At 38.6% G+C, this 20773-nt stretch overlaps 1 pseudogene; it reads left to right on the top strand.

Moving 5' to 3' along the window:
• Positions 1 to 12181: 12181 nt before the first annotated feature.
• LOC101657895 lies at positions 12182 to 16180 on the top strand (annotated as a pseudogene).
• Positions 16181 to 20773: the final 4593 nt, after the last annotated feature.

The raw sequence follows: 20773 nt of genomic DNA, 5'->3' as shown, positions 1-20773 counted from the left end.
CGGTCAACGTGTCGCTGCTGAACCACAGGGAACGCCTGTGGGATTCTGAGACTGTAACTGTTCACAGGACTAGAAAGCCCAGTCTTTCTCCCGAGAAGGGGCTGATGGTTTCCAACTGTTGAAGTACAAGATGTAACTAATATTCCTCCAGGTTCCTGACCTAAACCACTGTAATTGAAATTGCCTCATGTGCATGTGAATGTTGGGCACAGATTCCGGAAGAATACAGAGGAATTGATGCATTTGAATTATGGTGTTGGTGAGGAATGTCCAAAGTACCATGCACATTCAGAGAAACAAACAAATCTGACTTAGATGAAGTACAGCCAGACTGCTCCCTAGAAACAAGGATGGTGAGACTTCGTCTTACAAACTTTGGAAATGCTATCAAAACAGACTAGACCAGGAAAAGACATCATGGGGGATATGTTAGAGGCTCAACAAAAAAGGGGAAGATTCTCAATGAGCTAAATTGACGCAGTGACTGCAAAAGTGAGCTCAAATATGAAGCAATTGTGAGCAGGGCACAGAGACAGGCCGTGCTTCCTTCTGTTGGGTGTAAGGCTGTTGTGGGTCTGAGCTAACTTCTAACAACCAGAACCTCATGATGAGAATGAGCTTCAGATTTTGATGCCCAGGGTCACACAGCTAGCAAGCAGTAGAGTTGAGAACTGAACTCAGGGTTTCTAATTCTTAAACAGAAGCATTCATTGCTAAGCTTTGTTGCCTGTCCTAGGTCAAGGAAAATTATTGCTACACTAAGAATGTTTTGATAATGAGAAGGCAAACACGTTTTAGAGAATATTTCTCAACTACTTAACTGGAGATGAAGAAAAACCTGTAAACAGGTTTGTTTAATTTATATGAACAATTGGAAGAGCTCAAAACAATTCAGATGGCGCTTTTCTCATTTTTATTTTTTTTCTAACAAGGCCACGCAAACATTCTTCTTTTGTAATATAAAATAAATGGGGACTTAGCCATTGCTCTAATCACTTTAAACAAACTGGTGGATTTTTAATGACGCTATTCCCCCTGAGATAAAGGAAAAGATTAGAAAATCCAACTGATTGCATGAGTAAAATAATCCTTTAGAATTGTAAGCTTCCTGGGTAGATGATTCTCAAAGAACACACACTAAACATACTATCCAGAGACACTAAATTTAAATATGACAGCTGACATAAAAGCTATGGAGCACAAGAAGTCAAAACTCTATTTTTTTAAGTAAGTACTTTTATTCGGAGCTCTTACATCTTTTATCACAATCCATACAATCATCCATTGTGTCAAGCACATTTGTACATAGGCTGCCATCATCATTTTCAAAGCACTTTCTTTCTACTTGGGCCTTTGATAGCGATTCCACATTTCCCCCCTCCCTTCCACACCGACCCTCTTTCATGAACCCTTGATAAATTATAGATTATTATTTCCATATTTTATATCATCCTCTGTCGCCCTTCACTCACTTTTAAAACTCTATTAAGCATTGTCTAAAGAACAAGAATTCCCAAATTTTAAATTGTAAACGAACTTCCCAAATAATAGCAGATTTCCTTAATTTCCATTGCAACATGCTCTTCTCTACTAAAATCAAACCCTGGATTGTAGGAAATTAGCAGTATAAATGGAATAAGACTTATTTCATGTTCTTCAAGATCTATGTATACTTCTACAGAATTCATCTAATCTAGGGAATTGATTAACCACACAAAATAGATCTTAAAAGCAACGTAAAGATCCCCCAAACCTCACGCAGAGAAATTTAATGAGTATCAATGATATTGTAAATGAGATGCTAGACTTGTTAGTAGTGAGCAAAGATGCTTAGATCATGCTAATGGTAAAGCCTAACAGAATCTCTAAATGCTTTTCATGTGGCTGTGAGATTCCTGTTTCCATGGAAACCTTCAGTGAGTTAAGAAAGGGTACTGTTAAACTGTACTGCAATTTTGCTTAGTCTCTGAACGAAAAATGTCAGAAGAAACCATTCCTCTATCCACAATTGTAATCATAGATTCTCCACCCTCACCCACCAACTTCTGTTGTTGCCCCTGATGAAGATATGAAAGGCAGTAAATCCAAAATCCGCTTAATGATCTACTATGTTTTGCTCAAGCTACACATTCTTTGCCTAGTCTTCACATTTGGCAGCAGGTTAATATTGGAAAAATCTGTGGGAAGGGATCAACACAGATAATGGTGCCAAATAATGAGCAGGAAAATAATGCGGAAAGAAGCTCTGCCCTGATTCCTGAAGGCTGCTTTTCGGTTTGTTACAACCACTTCCTCCAGGCGAGTGCTTTACTGTCTCGTTTCTGAAACTCTGATGTTCTTTCTATTTTAAAAAGAATGAAAAAGTAATAAATACTTCTGTTCTTCTACAAGGCATTAAAATCAAAGCTCTGGCAAGAGATATCCACCTATATATTTGCTTCAACTTTCCTAATTCATTCATGATCCTACTCCAGGTTCAAGACCAAGAGGTTTTGCCTAGAATGACAGAAGTAGCATGTCCATTTGCAATTACTCCAGACCATTTAAGGGGGAAAGCGTAGCTGAAAATCAAATATCTTCACAAAGGACATCTTTTATTTGAAATGGAGTGATAGGAACTCACGGTCAAATTTGGTAAATTATATTAATTTTGTGATATTACAGAACACTTCTTGTTGGTGGTAAGTGCCCCGATTTGGATTGTGATTTATTGCTACCCTATGCACAACAGAAGCCCTTCTAGGTTCTAACGATCCTCACAGTTGGGTCAGTTCATTGTATCAGTCTAGCTCATTGAAGGTTTTATTCTTTATCAATGACCCTCTACTTAATCAAATACAACGTCCTTCTCCAGGACTAGTTCCACTTGACAGCCAAAGTACATGAGATAAGTCTCCTCCTACTTACTTGTGAGGAGAATTCTGGATGTTCATGTTTCAGAGCAGATTTGTTCTTTATTCCATTGTATATCCAATATTATTTTTGCCACTGCTATAGTTCAAGTATATTTTCTTTGATCTAGTAATTGTCCAGCTTTGGTATGCATACAAGATAATTAAGAATACCAGGCTTATCCTCATAATAAACTCCTTGCTTTCTAACTCTGAAAATAGATAGTTGGCAAAGATTTACCTAAGGCAATGCATTGTTTGGTTTCTTGACTGATCCTTCTACTGGCAATGCTAACATTTTTATGTATCTATATTCCATGTCCCACTTTTTTATTTTTTTATGATTTCCTCCAGGTCTTCCCATGCAGCGATGTGCTTCATACGTTCATCACTGCTTTTTAGCGATGTGTAGTACTCCATTGTATGTATATACCACACTTTTTTAAAAAATTATTATTATTTTTTAATCATTTTATTAGGGGCTCCTACAACTCATCACAATCCATACATACATCAATTGTGTAAAGCACATTTGTACATTCATTGTCCTCATCATTCTCAAAACCTTTCTTCTCCACTTAAGCCCCCGACATTAGGTCCTCATTTTTCCCTCACAGGGAATCCAGGGCAGATGATCCCTTCAGGACCAGTAATGTGAGTGGCGATACTAGGAGGGTAGAGGGAGAGTGGGTTGGAAAGAGGGAACCGATTACAAGGAACTATATGTGACCTCCTCCCTGGGGGACGGACAACAGAAAAGTGGGTGAAGGGAGACGTTGGACAGGGCAAGATATGACAAAATAATAATTTATTATAATAGTAATTATCAAGGGCCCATGTACTACTCTTATGTTAGTTTCTGTACTGCAGTAGCTTGCATATGACTATGATGCTAAAAGGTATACCACTGATATTTTAATACCAACAGGGTGACACACTGAAAACAGGTATCAGAGGAGCTTCTAGACTAAGGAAGAAAAGGAACAAGGAAAGGGCCATCCACTCTGATAGATTAGTCAATGAAAACATTATTAATAGGAGTAGAACAGTATCTTACCTGGTGCCAGAAATTTAGGCCTTCTGGCTGGAAGTCATTCAAGATATGACACAGGGAGAGCTGCTTCCTCAAAATAAAATCGACCTTAGTGCTGTGGATGGAGTAAAGCTTTGGGAACATTTGTTAAAATTGAGAAGAAACAGCTGTAAACACCCAAAAATAATCAGAACATGGATGTACAAAGAAAACAATTCTAGGAAAATTGTAAGTCATAGAAAATGAAATAGATTACATAAAGATTGATATCCATAAAAAGGAATTAGGTGTTGTGTTAGGTATAATTGAGTTGGTCCCAACTCACAGTACCCTAATACAACAAAATGAAACTGAGCTTGGTCCTGTGACATCCTTACAATCATTGTCGTGATTAATCCCTTGTTGCAATCATTGTGTCAATCCATCTCACCAAGGGTTTCCTTTTTTTAAAAACTACTCATCTACTTTGGCAAGCATGATACCATTTTCCATGGACTGGTCTCTCCAGATAACACGTCCAGAGTATGTGAGACAAAGTCTTGTCCTCATTTCTAAGGATCATCCAGGCTGACTTCTTCCAAGGCAGATCTGTCTGTTCTTTTGGCACTCCATGGTACTTCCAATACTCTTCTCCAGCATCAGACTTCAAATGAATTGATTCTTCTTCAATCTTCCTTACTCAATCAGCTTATGTAATTTTATTAGGCATTAGTGAGTTGAAATGGACTGCTTTTGAATTGACTTTGCATTGAACTATAATATGATTTCCTATGTTGGGGATGATAAATTGAAGCTGAATGGTATAGCATTCATTGTCAAAAAAATAACATGTCAAGATTTATGTTGAACTATATTGTTGTCTATGACAGTATAATATCTATACACCTACAGAGAAGACCAGTTATTATGATTATTATTTAAATGTATGTACCAGCTACTAAAGTCGATGACGAAAACGTTGAACAATGCTAACAAATTCTTCTATTTGCTATTGCTCAAACATGCAGTCAAGATGCAATGAAAGTTATTTACATTTGAAATAGAAGAGGCGGAAACAAAGATTGATAGTTATATAATAGGCCTTTGGTGATTAAAAAAATGGCAGGAGATTCTCATTCTCACAATTATTATATTCCATCTCATTTCTGTAATCACCATATCAATCTATCTCATTGAGGATCTTCCTACTTTTTTTCAGTTTTCCACTTTACCTATCATGTTAAAGTTTTGCAAGACAATTGACTTATTCATTGTAAACACTTTATTTTTCCCCAACTATATAAACATTGACTATACACAAGGGACTGTGAAAAATGGACTACAAAGAAATAAAATGTAGTACATCCGTGAAGCTCTGGTTGGGTAGCTTTTGTGCATTGTTCTACTAACCAGAAAGTCAGCAGTTCAAAACCAGCCACCGTGTGGGAGGGAAACAGGGCTTTCTATTCCAATAAATATTTACAGTCTCAGAAATCCACAGAAGCAGTTCTATCCAGTCTTGTAAGGTGGCTATGAGTCAGAAATACCTAGATGGCGATGAGCTGAGCTGAGTTTTGAGTAGAAAGGGAGAGCTCAATGTTATCGCCCGGAACAAGACCAGGGGAGAACTGTGGAACAAAATAGCAGTGGGTTCTATACAAGTTCAAGGTGAAGCTGAAGAAAAGTAAAGTAAGTCCAAGAGAGCCAAAATACAACATCATGTGTATCCTATCTGTATATAGATTCTATCTCAATAATATATTTGATGGATTAAATTCCAATGACTAAATACAAGTGGAATTGTGGGATGATATAAAGAACATCGTACTTGAAGGGGAGGGGGGAGGCTTAGCCAGGGGATTCAGTTTTATACATATTTTCCTAGTAATCATCATAAGGATAAAAATATGAATTATGAAGAATACCCCTTTACAACTTTACAAATGAGAAGAGTCATCCCAGTCTCTTGACTAGGATCATGCTTATTTTAGGAAAAGTTTTTAATTAATCGGTGTTAGACTTTCATGCAGCCTACCTCCACTTTATGTACTTCTTCATGGTTAAAAATAGTGCACACACACACACTCTGATAAGTAAAATGTATTTCTATGAGTATTCTAGTTCATATAAGTATGGGTATGTTCTAAACAAAACATATTTAAACCTGCCTTTATTATCAGTGTGTGGCTGCAGCAAGCGATTTCAGTAATACACCAATCTTAGTCTCAGTGCATACATTAACATTTTCTTTAAAAAGAAAAGCCCCCAACTCATAGCGTTTTCTATAAGTATTTTGAGACGCTACACAATTACAGGAAACTACAGTCTCATCTTTCTCCCAAATACCAACTGGTGGTAATCAACCTGTCGTAGACTAGGTTCTCTAGAGAAGCAAAGCCAGTGAAGCACAGAAATGTACATAAAAGGAGAATTTTATATAAAGAAAATCACTCATACAGCTGTAGAAGCTGGCAAGTTCCACGTTTCAGGCATGCTCCAAGCCCAGGGATCACTACTATACCCGAGCAGGCTGATGAACAAAAAATTGGCAGGAAGATGACCGACTTGTGGCTACCAAAGTGAATGAATCCAAAGTCAGCATGTAAGGTGGCAGGCTGCTGACAACTCCCAGGACAGACAGACAATATGGCAGGTGGCTGGCTCAAGTCCCAAGAACCTGAGGTCAGAGAGTCAGACATGGGATCTAGGCCCAACAAAAAGCAAGCAACTTTTCCCACATGGTCTAATTATTTTGGAAGCAGACCACATCTCTGTCAGCAGTTCAAAATCAGCCACCATGTCAATTGATTTGGTAAGGGCTGTGCTCTGAGTAAAGATATTTAGCCTCAACAGAATCATACAACTGATTGTTCATAACAGAATAGATCCCATTATGGAGGAGATTGCATTGTGTCAGATTACACCTTGAGTAATTAGTAGATCTTAACTACCAAAGCACTGAGAATCATGTCTCAGCCAGGGTGAAAAAAAATTAACTATTATACAGCCTCACCCTTAGCCCACAATACAACCAAATACACTAAAAATAGTTTTGCATGAAATTCAGCTAGCTCAAAAATGGTTAGCTTTCCATAAAACATTTAAACAAGATTGAAGCTAATAAAGTTTTAATACATGAATTCTGAGTCTTGAATTTATCTGTATGATCAATAGAGTAAGATCCAATCAAAAGAATGGCTCCTCAGGGATCTGCTGGACCGGTTAAGTTAAAGACAGAGAGGATATGGTGAATGTTTGTTTGTTTTGGGGCGGTTATAAATGACTAGATTTTTTCAAATGAAACAGGACAATGGGTTTCTTATTAATAAATGTTAAGAAAATTGAAAACTGAATTGGTGAGAAAAGTGTCAAGAATGTTGTGCCAAGAAATGCTTTCCATGACAACACATGACTGTCCTATAAGAATTTTGTTCAGAACCTTCTTCCACGTACTTGCCCCTTCAAACATCTTGTTCCCAAAGCCAAAGTACATTTAAAAGTTACATGGAGGATTCTCACACTTTTATTTTAAGGTGGTATGAATCTTTGGGGGATGGGTAAGGGAGATGAAAACTTCTTCTATATGGAGGATGTAACTAGAAACAATAGCTTCACATTTTTATGTGTTTGTCTAATAAAATTGTGCTGAAAAACGTGTGTGTGTTCAACTTTACTCGTGCTTGCTGCCTAAAATGAGGCATTGTTATGGGAGATGCATGTCATAAAAAATTCCCTTCGTGTTTTTTTGTATTTTAAATAGTTTCAATAATATGGGTTATGAAAATTCTAAATTAGTTTTCTTTATGCTACATTTTTATTGTCATTCAGTTGTATGATTATATACAGAGACACACATACAAGGAAGCTTTAAAAAGTTCAAGAAAATGTTTCATTATCTTCTAATTCTACTTTTATACACACTTTAAAAAAACACCTTGTGGATGTATGCATTTGTGTATACATATACATACATACACACTTATACATAAGCCAAAACCAAGACTCTAGGAATTGATGTAATACCAACTGAAATATTTCAGCAAGCTGAAGCACTGGAAGTATTTTCTTGTGTCTATGCTAGGAAATTTTGAGGTCAATTATTTGGCCAACTCACTGGAAGAGATCCATATTTGTTCCCATTCCAAAGAAAGATGACCTAACAGAATCCTAAAATTATAAAGGAATATCATTGATATAACAAGCAAGTAAACTTTTGCTGAAGATAATCCAACATTGGTTACAGCAAGATATTGGCAGGGAACTGTCAGATTCAGGCCAGAGTCAGTAGAGGATATGGAACAATGGATATAATGTCAGTTGGGTCTTGGCTTAAAGTAGAGAATATCAGAAAAATCTTGGATAAAAAAGTCTTCACAATCTATTTCTAAAAATAAACTAACTATTGTGAACTCTATGGGCCTCTCAGCAACAAAATGAAGCAAAAACCAACAGCTGATGACGATGATAGTTGAATGGATGGGTGCATAGATGATAGATCGTTGGATAGATAGGTAGGCAGGTGCTGTCAAGTTGATTCCTGATCATAGCAACCCCATATGACAGAGTGCAAAAGGATATAAAAAAATTGCATCATCACAACCAAGTGGAATTCATACATGTTCAGCATCTGAAAAGTCATCAACATTATCCATCACATTAACAAGAATAAGGACAAGAACAATTTGATAGTATCAATAGACACGGAAAATAATTGACCACATTCAACACCCATTACTAATTAAAACACTCATGAAGATAAGATTAGAAAGAAATTACCTCAATATAATAAAACGCTATATCTGAAAAACCAACAGCCAGTATTACAAACATTCCCACTGAAAAAGGGGACCCAACAAGGATGCCCCTTGTCACAACTTCTTTCAACATCATCCTGGAGGTCCTAGCTAATAATATAAGGCAATGGAAGGATATCAAAGATATATGTTTTGGCAAAAATGAAGTGAAATTATCATTATTTGCCGATGATATGATTTTATATATTGGGAACCTCAAAAGCTCCATAATATGATTGCTGTAAACAATAGAGAAATATGCTAGAGTGGCAGGATATAAGATCAAAATGCAGAATTCCATTGGATTGCTATATACCACTGATGTGATTACAGAAAAAGAGATCAATAGTCAAGCCTAAATTGAAATACCTAGGGATATACAGTGAACCCTCGCCACTTCGCGCTTCGACTTCCGCAGCTTCACTCTATCGCGGTTTTTGCGTAACAGCGCATGCTCTGTCATTACTGCCACTGATTGGCTCATACTGTACACGCTTGATGCCATAAATAATATAATCAATAATAAATGATAATTGTAACGTCCAAAATGTTTTACTGTATTTTCCCTTTTTCGTTTAATAAATTGGGTAATACGAGTGTAATGGTGACTAAAGGGTGTTTTTTCATGTCCTCTATGCTCTAACTACGAAAATATTTGATTTACAGATAAGGAATCCTACTTCGCGGAATTTCATTTATCACGGTAGGGTCTAGAACCGATTAACCGCGATAAATGAGGGTTCACTGTACCTAACCAAAAAACCAAAAGATTTGTATGAGGAACACCGAACATTGTTACAAAAAAAACAAAAGAGACCTTCACAAATGGAAGAAAATCTCATGCACATGGATAGGAAGACTCAAAATTATAAAGATGACAATCCTGCCTAAGGCACTGCATAAATTCAATATAATTCTGACACAAATTCCAGCATCATTTTTCAAAGAAATGGAAAAACTGACTATCAACTTCATATGGAGAGGGAAGAAGCTCCACAAGGAGAGCAAAGTGGCAGGCTTGCATTACTTGACTTTAAGACGTATTATACAGCCACAGTTGTCCAAACACCATGGGACTGGTATAATGACAGATACTCAGACCAATGGATAAGAACAGACAATCTAAAAATGAAAACAGCAGCTTATAGGCAACTGATATTTCACTAAGGCCCCCAAAATATCAAATGGGAAGCAGATGCCCTTTTCAAAAATGGTGCTTGAAAAATAGGATATCTGTGGGCAGAAAAAACGAAATAAGACCCCTACTACATTCCATACAGAAGACCAAATTCAAGGTGGATCATGGACATGAAGGTAAAACCCAAAATGATCAGGATCATCAATGAGAAAATTGAGACACAACTAAGAACCTTAGTGCAGGGAATGCATAGGCTATCAGAAATAATGAAGGTAAATAGACAAGTGGGACTACTAAAGATAAAAACGAGTGTACATAAAAAGACTTCAAAAAAGTAGAAAGAGAGCCGCAGACTGGAAAGAGATATTTAGTAAGAACATAACAAATAAAGGGATTATTACTAAAATCTACAGAATCTTGCAAGTTTACAACAAGAAAATAATGAATAGCCCATTGAGGAATTGTGCAAAATATTTGAACAGAAGATTTATAAAGGAAAAAATCTGAATGGCCAACAAAGATATGAGAAAATGTTCCCGATCATTAGCCATGCGGGAAATGCAAATCAAAATAACTATGAGATACCACCTAACATCCATAAAGATAGCCCACAAAGATATATCAAAGAAATAGAAAGCAACAAATGTTGGAGGGGTGTGGCGAGATAGGAACTCTTATTCACTGCTGGTGGTCTTGTGGATACCTACAGCCACTGTGTAAAGTGATTTGGCAATACATAAAACAGATAGAGATTGAGATATCATACGACTCAGCAATTCCACTACTGGGCCTCTATCCAGAAGACATAAGAAACAGATCATGACCAGACATCTCTCCAGTGTTCATCTCTGCACAGTTCACAATTACGAAAAATTGGAAACAGCCTAAATTTCCATCAATAGAGGAATGAATAAAAAACTCTGGTACATATGCACAATGAAATAGTATGCATCCCTAAGAAATAGTGATTAAACTATGAAACGCCTAATCTCATGGAAAGAGTTGGAGGATATTACGAGGGGGTATGTCCAAAACAATGGAAAAAAATTTCCAAAACTATGTATTTAATTTTTTTTTAACAAAACAACCTTATCACCTTCAAAGTACTCTCCATTATACTTAATACATTTGTCAAATCTCTGATTCCATTCTCGGAAACGTTTTTCAAACTCATCTGTTTGGATAGCTGACAGCACCTCACATTTTTTTTCTTCACTTCTTCTATGTCATCAAATCATTGTCCTTTCATGTCCCTCTGCATTCACGGACACAAAAAGAAGTCACACAGAGTGACGTCAGGTGAGTAAGATGCGTGGGGGGAGAGAAACATAATGATTTTTGACCAAAACTGGCGCAATGAGATAGCTGCGTGAGCAGGTGCATTGTTGTGGTGGAAATACCAATCTCCATCTGCCACAAATCAGGCCTTTTTTGTTGCACACTCTTGTGCTGTCTTTTCAGAACCTCTAAATAGAAAGCTTGATTAACGGTCTGACCTGGTGGAACGAACGCCAAATGCACTACAAATAGACATTTTTGTTTGTTTGAGAAGTTGATGGATGGCCAGAATGAGGTTTGTCATCAGTCATCATTAGTAAGAAAACCACAAATGCATGAGTTTTTTTCCATAGTGCTGTCCCCATAAGCTGTGTTCAACATCACAACCGTTTCTGTGGCATTTTTACTGAGCAGGAAACAAAATTTCACAGCCCCATGATGTTCTCTTAAATTGGTCATCACAAAAAACTAGGTTCTAGAGAAACTGCTTTGAGGAAAAAATTCATAGAGAGAAGTTTTCCAGGTGATGCAAATGGGTGCGCTAACTCAGAGTGAGTTGCTTGATGCTTGCCTAGTGGGAAAAAAGCAGACTACCACAAAAGCTCCCCTCTGCCCACTGCAATTCCAGTTTTTATGGGGGATGGGTAACTACTCATATGCTGAGTGAAGTTAGCCAAGCACAAATGGGCACGTACTGCATGAGTCCACTGAGGTGAGTTCAAACAGCTGAGCAGGCATAAGGTAAAACATACACAGCGCACTATTCCCTGGCTGAGGAGCAGATATTCTGGCAAGAGCCAGACCAGAGCCAATGATTCATACTTCATCAATACCAGATGCAGATAGCATTTGTGCTGAAAGGCATCCCCCCCCCCACTCCCCCATATACCTTTAAGGCCCACAAAGTTGTGGGGCAAGAATATCAATGGGAATGGGGGGGGGGAGGGTCAGGGCACTAATCCACCCAATAAATGGTCTTGTTTATACTTCCACAGGAAAGGGAGAACAAGAGTAGACCTCATCCCGGTGTGCCAATACGTGAGGTCGATGTTCCTGCTCAGACCAGATCATGCCCAAAGATGACGGCAGGGTCAGCCTCAGTTTGAGATGTGACATCGTCTCCCTAAATGATGGTGCTGTGGATGACAGCCTTGCAGATAGAGTTCAGGGAGTGCAGTTAGTCTGAACCCTCACATGGAATAAAACTGATATAGGCATGCAACAGACCAGTGATAAGTGTGAAACCATGAAATCCCCGAAGAATCCTGAATGTAGGCTTCTGGCTTGGGGGGCAGCACTTGGCTCCCCAAATGGACTGGCTGTGACTGCCCCTAAGGGGGCCACAGTAAAAGACTAAAAGGCATAACTGGTGGCACTATAACACTCCATCCCTGACTGAGGGAATAGCAATATGAAATTATAAGATGTTCACCTTTCGTATATGATTGCTAAAGATGGAAAAGGTGTATGCATTCTTAGGTCAGCAGGACCTAGGATAGGTAAAATGGAAAGAAATGGGGACTGGGCTGTTGTCTTTTAGCATGTCCTTCTTTCTCTTTAGCATAAAGGTATTCATCTGCTCTATGCCATGATTCCTGTTAGACTTGTGACTACCCGAATGTTTTTTGGTGTTTATCTATACTACTTATTCAGGATAGACAACCTTATGGAGACAGTGACTGGACCAATGGTTCCTGGGGGGCATCAGATGAGAGGAGAGGGGAGAGGGGAGCCAATAATGACGGGTACAAGAGAATAGTAAGTGTTCAAAAATTGATGGCAAGGAGTGTGTAGTTTTTCCTGAATTGTATCTGAGAGAAATTACTGAAAGGTGAATGGTGGGTAAACATAACAGTGGGGCAGGAGGGTGATATATATAGATATACATCTATATATATCTATATCTATATATATCAAGATGTATATCTATATATATCTATATCTATATATATCAAGGAAGAAGATGGACTTTGGACTTCTACTTAAATCTTGTCTCAGTACAAGAACCTCTTGTTCTAATAATGTGGCATTGTATGATACTAAGTTCCCTGACACAACCACTGAAGACAAAATGAGTGTATAAGAAAATGTGGTGAAGAAAACTGATGGTGCCCAGGTAGCATTTAGGTTTTATAGGCTTGTAATGAAACAAGTGACCATGTAGTGAGGAAGCAACAAAGCCCACTTGGAAGAAGCACATTAGCCTGTGTGATCATGAGGTGTCAAAGAGCAGAGGTATCAGAGATCAGAAACAAGCAACCAACCCAGTGTGAAAGGGCATGGATGAAATGGAGACCCAAAATCCACATGCGAGATAATTGGACAGTCCCTCTTCGAAAGGCCACATGGAATATATGATAAAGCCAGGGTGTGGTATGGCCCTGATGAGCCTCATAACTATCCTCTAGTTCTTTAATATTTCCTCCCCTTACTAGTAAGGTTTTATGTGTTTTACCTCATTAATCACGAGAATTTCAGATGTTCATTTGTATATTTAAAATCACTTGGTACATGAAAGTCAAAATAGATGACCCCTCTGAGACAGTGACAGGAGTAATGGTTCCCTTATGGTATAGAAAAGGGAAAGGGAAGTGGGTGGAAGGGGAGCTGATAGTATTGATGATTGTATAACCCCACCCAATGGGATTGAACAACAGAATTGTATGTGAATGTATATATTGGAATGTGTAGGCAATGTCAATAAATTAATATATATGTATGCATGTATATATGTGTGTGTGTATAAAGGGATTAGTCATAATTTCTTCTGTAGGAGGAAAAACAAAATTTTTTCAAGGAGGACCAAACTAACACCCAACTCATTAAAAATTTTTGAGGACAAAAATTAATAAGGAAAAATGAGTGGTAGAATTTGTTTGGCCCCCCCTTCTTGGCAAATAAAGTGGGAAGAATAATTGTTAAATAGCATCTAGGAATGATATCCAATTTTGACTTTTTATTTTATTTAATGAACATCTCATGAAAGCCCAACATTCTTTCTTTTTTAATGTTTTATTTTTCATACCAGACAACTGAAGAATATAATTATATTTTATATTTCATTTAAAAAGTAGCATTTCAAATAAAATATCTCCTATAATATTATTCTGTGTGATAATGCAAATGACAATTTTACTTTCATTCAACTCAATGATGGCAATAAGCACACAGCATATACCAAGTAATTTAGAGTTTCAATGTTCCTGCTATTGAAGTTACAGGAGACTTCAAGGTTAAGGAGCTGTTTAAGACACACGCTTTCCACAAAAGCAGCTCTATCCAGATAGCAAGCAAGAATGAAGTTGAAGACTACACTGGGCATTATTAACTATGGATTCTATTAATTCATTGACTTGTGAGGATTAAATGGATATTTACATAAACCCAAACCAAGCCTGCTCTTGTGGAGTTGGTTCCAATTCAGAGTACCCTATAGAACAGACTGGAGCTGCCTCACAAAGTTTCTAAGATTGAAATCGTTAGGGAAGCAGACCATCTCATCTTTCTCCAGAGCAGTTGGCTGATAGTTTTGACCTGCAGTCGCAATTAATCCTTGCACCACCAGAATCCCTCATATGTACATACACAGGACAAACAAAAATAATTGATGTGTTGTTTCAGTATAACCATCTTGTCTGCAGAGGAACGACTGTTGCTTTGTAGTGGCTTTTGGTCCCTGGTTTGCATGGGGTTGCCGAGTTCTGCATTTTCCCTCTGAATTATCGTCTGGTGAAGAGGAAGCCAGGGCTCTCTGGGTCACCAGAAACACAGCACCAGGAAAACTGAAGATAAGTCAAAGACGAGCACTGCAGGCTCCCAGCCAGGGCCTGTGGCCACTAGTGCTGCTCCCAAGCCCGGGCTGAGGCCCAGGATCCCTCATGGAGACATTGGTAATAGTTTCAGAGGACAGTCCCCAGCCAAAATGCTTCTGAAAAAGGAAGTAAAAACTCAACTGCTGGAACTTATGACCCAAAAATCATCAAAACCGCTGGAAAAGGCACCTTTGCCTGAGTCTGAGCGTGTGCCTGAGCCAGAATCTGAGCCTGTTAAAGAAGAAAAGCTTTGCCTGAGCCTATTTTGGTGGAGACTCCCTCTCCAAGCCCAATGGAAACATGTGGATGTGCCCCGACAGAAGAATCTGTGTCAAGCTTTGTTTGATGTAAGAATTTAAGTAAGCGATGCGGATGCAGAACATGGGAACTGATCCAAACCTTTGTAGTGACAAGTGAAAGATATTTATGCTTCTCTGAGGCAACTTGAGGAAGAGCAAGCAGTCAAACCAAAATTGCTAGTGGGTTGGGATATAACTGAAAATATGAGAGCCATCCTAATTGACTGGCTAGTGCAAGTGCAAATAAAATTCAGGCTGCTGTAGGAAGCCATGTACATGACTGTTTCCATCATTGATCGGTTCATGCAGAATAGTTATTTGCCCAAAAAGATGCTGCAGCTGGCTGGTGTCACTGCTGTGTGCCCTCCAGAAATCAGTGATTTTGCCCTTGTGATTGATCACACTTACGTTAAGCACCAGATCCGATACATGGAAATGAAAATGTTAAGCGCTTTAAACTTTTACCTGGGCTGCCCCCTGCCTCTGTACTTCCTCCGGAGGGTATCCAAGGTTGGAGAGGTCAAAGAGCAGCACACTTTGGCCACACACCTGATGGAACGAACTATGTCGGACTATGATATGGTGCACTTTCTTCCTTCTCAGATCACAGCAGGAGCTTTTTGCTTAGCACTAAAAAGTCTTGATAATGGTGAATGGACACCAACTCTGTAGCATGACCTGTCATACACCGAAGGATCTCTTCACCCTATTACGCAGCACCTAGTTAAGAATATCAAGGTGAATCAGGGGCTTGCAAAGCACATGATGATCAAGAACAAGTATGCCACATCTTAACATGCTAAGATCAGCACTCCAGCACAGCAGAACTCTACACTAGTTCAAGATCTACCCAAGGTGGAACTTGTGAACTTGAATTGGAATATTTTAATATCTACAAATAAAATGGGCAAGATGTGCTGTCTGTACCTATTAAATGATATACTTAACTTACATTAAATAAATTCTATGGCTCTTTTTTACTTTTTATAACTTGGAAATAAATAAATAAATAAATAAACAATACACTTTTTTCTTCAGTGAGAGTGGGTAAGCATGCTTAAAACATTTCTTGCACATTTTCTAAAGCAATGTTAATAAAATGGTTACCTGTTGTATATCATCTAGTCAATTCTGGCTCCGAAGATAGAGTTGAGCTGCCTCATAAAGGGCCTCACCTGTAATCTGTATGAAAGTAGAGTCCACTATGGGGGAGCAGCTGGTCTGCTCACACCGTCAACCTTTTATTTTCAGCTGACCACTTAAGCACACCAGAATTCCTTAATATTGCTTTTGTTATCAAAAAAATATTTTTGTTGGAATAGTGTTGTCAATTTCCTCCTTCTTTTGCTATAGTCATTAGGTAACCAAATATAAGAGCCAAGAGCATATGAAAATGAGCATGATTATAAAAAATAAATTTGAGTGTCCATGATGGTCCATCAATCCATGTAACAATTCATGAATGTAGCTCCCACCAAATGTTTCCAGTTTTTGTTTTTATCTAACTTGACATAGCTCTGAGAGGCTGTAAAACCAGCCAAGCTCAACCACCATTCTGGCACTAACAGCAGCTGATCAGAACTAATGGATATTTGAAATGTAAGTACATTTTAGTAGAAGTAAACATTGTTTACTGAGACTCTAAAGTTGAGGGCTGTCTTAGTTATCAAGTGCTTCGATGACTGAAATGCCACAAATGAATGATGCTAACAGACACATTTATTCTCTCACAGCTTATGAGAAAGTCTGACTCCAGGGTGCCACCCTTAGGAGAGGTTTTTTCTCTCTCAGTCCCTTCATCTCTGCTTGGTTTCATTCCCTCAACTTTCCTCAAAGGTCATGCAGACCACACACAACAAGGAAACGACTTTTACATTATATCACAGTTGTGACTTAATTAAGGGTAGTGCATCCTACTTTAATCTCCTCAGAACTGATTGCTGATCACATTTGAACACATCATGGGAGGAGGTGATTATATCCTTATCTAACTGGAAAATTACAGCATTACATATTTATCAAACATGGCCCTAGCAAATTTTTGTTGACACATATTTTATGCTGGTGGTTGTTATTTGCCCTCAAGGCAGCTTCTATGTACATATGTGCCACAGAATGAAAAACTGCTCCCTTCTGCACAACATCCCCACAAGTGTTATCTTTAAACCACTGTTCAGCCATTGTGTCAATCTATCTCATTGAGAGTCTTGCTCTTTTTTTCTGATCCTTAACCAATTATTATGTCTTTTTCCAGGGAGTGGTCTCTCCTGATAAGGTGTCCAAGGTGCAAGAGATGAAGTCTCATTATCTTTGCTCCTAAGGAACATTCTGGTGGTACTTCTTCAAAGACATATTTAAGATACTTTTATGAAGACCCAGAACAAACAATCATATCCAGGTGAATGCGGGGGAGCGTCAAGTGGAGACCCAAAGTCCATCTGTCGACAATTGGACATCCCCTTATAGAAGGGTCACAAGGAAGAGACGAGCCAGTCAGGATACAGTATAGCACAGATGAAACATACAACTTTCCTCTAGTTCTTTAATGCTCCCCCCCAGCCACTTTCATAACCTCAATTCTACCTTACAAATCCAGTTAGACCAGAGGATGTACACTGGAATTGATAAGAGCTCGCAACACAGGGAATCCAGGACAGGTAAACTTTTCAGGACCAATAAGGAGAACAGAGATACCAGGAGGGGAAGGGGGCAATGGGAGGGGGGGAGAAAGGGGGCACTGATCACTATGCTCTATATATAACCCCTTTCGCAGGGGAATGGACAAAAGACATGTTGGTAAAGAGACAGCAGTCGGTGTAAGACATAAAAAAAAATTTAAATAAATTATCAAGGGTACATGAGGGAGCGAGAGGGAAGGGGGAAAATGAGCTGATATCAAGGGCTCAACTAGAAAGAAAATTTTTTGAAAATGGTGATGGCAACATATGTACAAATGTGCTTGACATAATGGATGGATGGATGGATTTGATAAGAGCTGTATGAGTGTCATATGAAGTAGGGGGCCAGCCCCCACACCACAGATTGTGGGTTTAATTAGCACAATTGTATGGTTGAGATATATAAATATTATATTAAAGTCATCGAGAGCATGACAGATAAAAGAGATATTGCAATAATGGAGTCAGACACATTTCATAGTAGCATGCTCACCTCAGCCCCACTTGATGGTCCATGTAGAGAGAGGGAAGGGAAGGAGGGCAAGGGAATAAGGGAGCGAGGAGAGGAGAGAGGAGAGGAGAGGAGAGGAGAGGAGAGGAGAGGAGAGGAGAGGAGAGGAGAGGAGAGGAGAGGAGGAGCTGATGGAAGGGAGGGAGAGAGAGGAGAGCTGGGTGGTGGGGGAGAGATCGGCAAAAGATGGGGCAAGAGAGTTCTCTATTGCTAACCCAGGCTCATATACCTTTTGGGGACACGCAAGCCCACTCATTACAAGTAAAGACATGTGTCACAGGAAGGGGTTGCGCTATAGGTTATACAGCAATGAGAGGGGGCGGTCTAGGGACATACACACAATAGGAAGAGGAGGGATTGGGGGGTATACATGTGACAAGATGGGCGGATCCTAGATTTAGGATGGCAGCTTAATTTTGACCTGTTGTCTGGATCTCCATAGGAACCATTATCAGTAGGGTGTGAACCCCACCTACAGGAACCAAATAGATGACTGCAGGCCTGTCCATTGTCTTTAACAGCAGGGAGTGGGGCCTACAGGGTAGTCTGGGGACTAACTGCCTTCAGGGAGGATGTCTGTAAGCATCTGACCTCACCCCACATATGAGCCCCCAATAAAATGATTTATATATGATTTATATATGTGTGTGTATATATATATATGACTTTTATGAATCCTTGGCACAAGTGAATTTCTAAGGGTGACAAAATACAAAGTTCTAAAGAACTGAGTAGTCTTCAGTAATTCACTTCATCATGTGATGCACAGCCTCCCTATTTGTAAAATGAGAATCATTCAGTAGTGGAATTCAAATAATTTACTAACTGATTCCCTGTTTTAATCACCATTTCAAGTATTAAAAAATGATATACTATAGGGCAGTTTGTTATTACTTTACTCTTTTAACACTGTGTAAAAAATTTGCCCAATTAAGGGTTGTTAAAACTCAGAATCAACTGGATGGCAATGAGTCTGAGTTTGGAATACTCGGTTTTATTTCTTGACAGCTGATTCCATAAAGAGCACAGTCTTAGAAAGCATATTGGGAAAATGTATTGTATCCCAGAAGATCACTGTGCAATAGAATCGACTCAATGGAAACAAGTGTCATCTGGATTTTGGATTTTAAATTTTAGACTTTTGAATAAGCAGGTCAAAATTTGGATTTTCAGAGAATTTCCTTACTCCTCATCTGGCCTGGGACAAAGGTAGAAAGTGATTTAGTGATGTACTGTTCCATCTTCTGCTGCTACTGGTAACCATCAAAAAGTGTTTCTTTTTTAGTGAAAACTTTATCTTGACTTACTGTAATATTGATCTCATGCAATATTTGATCTTGACTAATTTCAATCAGTGTAAGTTCCTCTAATGTTATGACCTGTTTAACCTTTTGCTCATTATTATTTAGCACTGGATAGTTTTCCATTGTTGGTTTATTTATCCATTCACCCTTGGATGGAAATTTAGGTTGTTTCCATTCTTTAACTATTGTAAACAGTGCTGCAACAAACATTAAAAAAATCAAACTCAGTGCCATTGAGTCATTTCTGACTCAAAGCAACCATATAGGACAGAGTAAAACTGCCCCTATGGATTTCTGAGACTGCTAACTCTTTATGGGAATAGAAAGCCTCATCTTTCTCCTGAAGAACAGTGGATGCTTTAGAACTGCTGACCTTTGGGGTACCAGAGCAACTGGTAATCACTATGCTACCAGGGCACAGATGTGCATATAGCTATTGATGTCATGACTCTAATTTCTGTAATATATATATTACAGCGACATTACAGTGACAGTAATATATCTATATATTACTATGTACACACACACACACACACACACACACACACACAAAGGGGTATCCCACACACAAAAAATATGGTCTGTTAGGTGGAGCTTTCATACATTTCCCCCACCTAAGTGAGCATTAAGAAACTCGCTCTTACGGTTATTGCACCCAGTGGTGTCACCTTGGAAGTGTCTCTCTAGTCACAGAGAATTTTTTCATAAAAGCAGTTTCACTAGAACCTCTTTTTGTGGTGTCTGATTTAAGAGACTAGTGCATGGCTGTAAAATTTTGTCTCTTGCAGAAACTGTTATGATGTTAAACACAGCCTACAAGGACAGCACTGTGGGAAAAACTCCAGTGTATGAGTGGTTTTCTCATTTCAAAAAAGGTAAAATGTCAATTGATGACAAATCTTGTTCCAGACGACCATCAACTTCCCAAAAGGACAACATGTTGACTTATAGTTCACGTGAAGTTCCTTCCACCGTGTCAGACTGTTAATCAAGCTTTCTATTTAGAGGTTCTGAAAAGATTGCGTAACAGTTTGTGACAAAAGGGCCTGATTTCTGG

This window comes from Echinops telfairi, unplaced genomic scaffold (assembly GCF_000313985.2).
Source record: "Echinops telfairi isolate 266 unplaced genomic scaffold, ASM31398v2 ScPeMD7_443;HRSCAF=831, whole genome shotgun sequence".
Classification (NCBI taxonomy): Eukaryota; Metazoa; Chordata; class Mammalia; order Afrosoricida; family Tenrecidae; genus Echinops; species Echinops telfairi.
Note: the sequence above shows the minus strand (reverse complement) of the source record. Positions and strands in the feature narration are given on the sequence as shown.